Genomic DNA, 6,038 nt, shown 5'->3' with positions numbered 1-6,038 from the left:
TTCCTATATTCATTCATTAAAAACAGGCCAATAATTGTTCAGTGTTACTGAAAATTGTAAAGATGTGCAGATTGTTGCATTTTGAATGCAGTTCTATAGAACCCAAATTAACTGTGTTGAAGGCTGGATCATAGAAGAACAAGTGTCAACTCATTACTTCAATATGCCAATCCCAGGTGTGCTGTGCATATGTGGATTTGCATATTATAGATCTCTGTGAAGTGTCCTCAAAATAACCGCATGTGCCTGTACTAGTTCACGTTTTATTAACACAATGCAACATCATAAATCCAAACCATGAACGGAATGAACATTAATCTTGGGACCCTTGATTTCATATCTTCTGGAATGTATGTAAAAAAAAATTGCGTTTTAATGTCATGGTTAGGTGGTTTAAGTGAACTTCAACTATCTAGTTTATTTTGAAGTCAAATCCATCTCTGCAACGCTATTTAGCTGTTACAAACTGGTCATTCAATATTACAGTGCATATCCATAACATGCTGCCCTTGTAGTATCACCATTCTGTCCACAGAGGGCACCGTTGTCAAGTCTGTCACTATATTTTCTCTGTATGGTAGACTTTCATTCCAAATGGCAATGTCCACAGTTCATAACAGTACTTCATGAAAAGAATACAGTATACAGAATGAAATGCAAATATTAGTTAATGAATGTGTAACTAGGAAATACATATGCAGTTGCAGGCACTTTAGTATTCAGCATTTTAAGTACAAGTTTTACATTTTCTTGATACATGTTTGTGTGTGTATTAGTAGATCAGAGATTGGTTTCATATTAACTGTATTATGTATTGTATCAGAATCTGAGTGAAGCATAATGTGTTGGCAGTCGCTCCTTTGCGGATATGTTGTAGCTATTGTGTTGGTAACTATGTTCCTGTATCCACAAGTCTTGTGTTTTTTGCTCCAGCTGGGGATTGGATGACTGAATTGGACAAAGTGTTTACTTAATTGTGGAACATTTAAAGCTCTTTATATGATATGCAGGACTCCAGGAACTATCCAGAACCCTACTTTAGGTCATAACCAGTGAAATAAGCACAATATATTGGTTGGGTCTCTCTTGTTCAACGTCATTTTAAACCTTCTCTTTAAGCACATACAGCACAGACAAGGAAATGATCAAGGTGTTACTTTGCCTGGGAATCCCCCACACCCCTTAGTGTGATCCCATGCAGAATACTCTCAGCTTGCCTCAGGAGGCAGCCCTGCAGAAGTTGGACTTTGTTTTTAAATGTAACTTGTTTCTTTCACCACCATCAGATTTTATTTTCCAATCATGTTTTTGGCATATTCTCAAAATACATAGCATGTCCTCATTGTCACCTCCAGTTGAATGTGCTCCCTGTCATATTATGGGGCTAGAAGTCTTATACAATGTTACAAACACCACTGCACACGTATCAGGCTGCTAGTAAACGCTAAACGGCATCATGGGATGCATCCAATTATTTCTGACACCTGTCTGTGAGGGATCATCTAATCCTGGCTGCAATTTTATTGGATCACCAAAAGATACTTGTTCCTTACTAGTCCTGCTCGGGGAAAGAAAAGCCATAAGCCCCTGGCAGTTTGAGACTCGGCTTTTTAATCATATCCACCTTACTTAGGTTATATAATTCTCTGTTGTGTTGTGTTGTTGTGTTCTGCTGAGCCTTGTTTAACAATGTCCACCTCTGCAGGGTCAACAAGTCTGCATTTTCACCACCACTTCCCTTACAGGTGACAGTCCACTTCTAACGCACGTACCTAGTTCAGTTAAGTGCTCGTTGTACCTAAGCCTCCCTATGGGGTCAGCTAAGTACTGCTTGAATCTAAGCCCGGTCATTACCTCTCCTCATCATCATAATCGAGAGGCTACAAATCCCCTGCAGAGCTGGTGTGGGTTGAATCCACTGTTCAGTCACTCACAGCTTTGTCCATCTTTCTCAGCTCGGGATCATTCGGAAAAGGTCGTGTTCCTTTCCTGGAGTGCGTCTCTCTGATCTTTTAAATGGGCTTTCTTTTGTTGGTCCCCTGAGTGGTTGATACTCCTGGTTTTCTTTAGCCAATCCACCTGATCCTGTTGAATACGTTAAGCGCCCTTCAAATCGGTGCCCTGCTGTTTGAACGCCTGCTTTTCTCTCTCTCTCCGCCAGCTTCATCTGTTCTTGCAGCGCTCTCGGCTCGCTCCTTGTGCACACCCACCCCGTGACTGGGATCATAAAGGAGAGGGAACGAGGAGGAGAGGGTTGTTTGGACTGACATCCACCTTCCTTTTTTTGTTTAATACTGCAAGAAATTAAGCAGAAATCCTTGAATGAATATGCATGAATACAGAAGTGTAACATGAAAAACTCTCTGAACTGGAACAGGGTTGAACAGCTGGTCAGGCTAATGCAGTGCAGTTGACTAAAAAACAAACAAACAAACAAACAAAACAAAAATACCCATGTATACCAGGAAATCCACAAGCCTGAAAACACTGGTGTGAATTGATGAACCATATACACTCAAATCGAAACCAAAGGAGGACACGAGTAATCCGAGAATGTAATTCTGACCTTTAGCACAATGCACATTCATTTGTGCATAAATAACAGATGGATTCCTACTTTTGTCTCTGCAATTCTCCTGTCTTCCTGCTGGCTATAATATACATTTTTCTCCTGTCATCACCAAATACAATCCCTTACAATCAATATAACAAATTCCTTTGACTCAGCTTGGATAGATACAGATATTAATAAGGGCCTCCTTCCACAATTAAAGGATTGGACCAGAGATCATGGTGCTGGTTTTAGAGAAACAGGTACTACTATCTTTGCACTACATTGTATGATGGGGTTCTGTACATGTACAAACAACAAGTGCGTTGATAATTACTGTCACAAAGCTGGGAATGTAACGGCACCCAACTGAATCAGTTGTAAGCACATGCCTGGTGTATTTTGCTGTTGGCCCCTTCTTTTTGGTGATATAGTGTGTGTATCGGGAGGAATTACTTTGTTAGGAGCTCCTAGTATCCCTGCCCATGTAATGTATGCTGGGGAATCTTCTCTAACTTCATTTCTGATATAAATGTTTTTCTATATATGAAGGTGTGAAAAACATTGATACATTTATATACATATGTTTTGAAGATAACTGTAGAGTCTGAAGCAGCTCAATGGCCTTTTCTGGAAAACCCAAGCTGATAGTGTGCGTCACTGCTATATGTAATATCCATATTAGTGCCATGGATCACGAGTCCGGGGGGTTTGGTTTCTCTGTTGCTGCAGTTTACTAACTTTTGTCATAGGGAGGAAGATGCCTCCGTCAATTTCATGGCGCACATAGCTTGAATGATAGTTTTTTTTGCTGGGCAGGCATATTTGGGATACAGTGATGAATTTCAGCTACATTTGTCAAGGAAGCAGCTGCTGAAAAAATGTAACCTTTGCCGGGCTGGTAAGTGACGGTAAGCCAGTAAGATGTGTTTTCGAGTACTCTGTTTTGAAACTCAAGTAAGTGGTAAATACAAGGTCCCCAGGGGGTCTCTAATTTAAGAATTAAATACTAGAAACACATGCTGGATGTAGGGGTACTTTGCCCTCCCCTTCCCTCCGCTTCCACGCAAGTTCTGGTGGAGCCATTTCAGATGGCTTCTCTCCCGGCCTGTCAACGGGCCCGAGGGTGGCGTCTCCTAATAACTTTGACATTTTCTATGAAGGGAGACTTTGAAATGGAGGGACTATCATGTTCTGGGCCTCACAGCGCTATTTCACGGGTCGTCTAGGAAAGGCAACATCGAAATGCTTTCTGAGACGCTCTCCCAAGGATTGGCCTTTATCTTATTTTAGCATCCGACAAAAGTCCTTAAGGGGATTTTCTCGAGGAAACTCCTTCCCTGGCACATGAGTCATAATTACATCCCAACAGAACACATCTATCAGTGTCTGTTAATGTTAGTTTGAAACAACGTACACTAATGTGGTTCATGTGTTTACACTCTTTCCCAATCTGACAAGATAAGCCAGTGCAACACAGATGTTTAGAGAGAACGTTTTGAATTAGATGACTTCAGCTGCAACGACATTCCTCAAAATGTAACTCTGAACACAGGCACTTTTGAATATACACTCACCTAAAGGATTATTAGGAACACCTGTTCAATTTCTCATGAATGCAATTATCTAACCAACCAATCACATGGCAGTTGCTTCAATGCATTTAGGGGTGTGGTCCTGGTCAAGACAATCTCCTGAACTCCAAACTGAATGTCTGAATGGGAAAGAAAGGTGATTTAAGCAATTTTGAGCGTGGCATGGTTGTTGGTGCCAGATGGGCCGGTCTGAGTATTTCACAATCTGCTCAGTTACTGGGATTTTCACGCACAACCATTTCTAGGGTTTACAAAGAATGGTGTGAAAAGGGAAAAACATCCAGTATGCGGCAGTCCTGTGGGCAAAAATGCCTTGTTGATGCTAGAGATCAGAGGAGAATGGGCCGACTGATTCAAGCTGATAGAAGAGCAACTTTGACTGAAATAACCACTCGTTACAACCGAGGTATGCAGCAAAGCATTTGTGAAGTCACAACACGTACAACCTTGAGGCGGATGGGCTACAACAGCAGAAGACCCCACCGGGTACCACTCATCTCCACTACAAATAGGAAAAAGAGGCTACAATTTGCACAAGCTCACCAAAATTGGACAGTTGAAGACTGGAAAAATGTTGCCTGGTCTGATGAGTCTCCATTTCTCTTGAGACATTCAGATGGTAGAGTCAGAATTTGGCGTAAACAGAATGAGAACATGGATCCATCATGCCTTGTTACCACTGTGCAGGCTGGTGGTGGTGGTGTAATGGTGTGGGGGATGTTTTCTTGGCACACTTTAGGCCCATTAGTGCCAATTGGGCATCGTTTAAATGCCACGGCCTACCTGAGCATTGTTTCTGACCATGTCCATCCCTTTATGACCACCATGTACCCATCGTCTGATGGCTACTTCCAGCAGGATAATGCACCATGTCACAAAGGTCGAATCATTTCAAATTGGTTTCTTGAACATGACAATGAGTTCACTGTACTAAACTGGCCCCCACAGTCACCAGATCTCAACCCAATAGAGCATCTTTGGGATGTGGTGGAACGGGAGCTTCGTGCCCTGGATGTGCATCCCACAAATCTCCATCAACTGCAAGATGCTATCCTATCAATATGGGCCAACATTTCTAAAGAATGCTTTCAGCACCTTGTTGAATCAATGCCACGTAGAATTAAGGCAGTTCTGAAGGCCAAAGGGGGTCAAACACAGTATTAGTATGGTGTTCCTAATAATCCTTTAGGTGAGTGTATATAGAAGCTTTAACACTGTGATTCAGAATGCAGAATGCTTTTAAATAAGATAAAATGTATGAAACCAAACTTGAAAACTGAGATGTAAGCAATAGTATATTATATTGTGCTATAGGGTGGCCATAAGACCTTTAAGGGAAATTCAGCAGCTAAGAACAAGGATGAGTTGCCTGGAAAAAAAACATCCTTACCTCTGTTGAAAATAAACATATTGAGATGATAGAAGACAAAGATTTTAAACAAATTTGAACATAATGTGTATAAATACTGACAAATAAAAAACAGAATAAAGAACTGATAATTCATCGGTTTTAGAACTAGAGAAGTTTGTGTTTAATTAATAAAGGGTTACTACTCCCACTTCTTAATCCAGTAAACCTGTGTCATTTTATTTCTTGGGAAAATTCTTCAAAAAGGGCCAAATGCTTCCGATAATCCTCTGTATCTGTGGGATGGGATTTGGTAATTTTTTCCTGATAATGATGTGCTGTTGACACATCAAGAATTTCTCAGGATAATATAGTTTTCTAGTGGACTATCCAACACAAAGACAGATTACATTGGATAACTTTTCAGAAGTGTTTTGGAGAAAAGGTCTTGTTTGTACCCTTACGTGTTGCAGAAAATGCATTCACCTTAATATGAAAAATGGAAAGAGGTTTCATAGATATTTTGCTGTTATAAAGTGCTTAG

This window comes from Amia ocellicauda, chromosome 10 (genome assembly GCF_036373705.1).
Source record: "Amia ocellicauda isolate fAmiCal2 chromosome 10, fAmiCal2.hap1, whole genome shotgun sequence".
Lineage (NCBI taxonomy): Eukaryota > Metazoa > Chordata > Actinopteri > Amiiformes > Amiidae > Amia > Amia ocellicauda.
The sequence above is the reverse complement of the archived record's forward strand: the minus strand, read 5'-3'. Positions refer to the sequence as shown.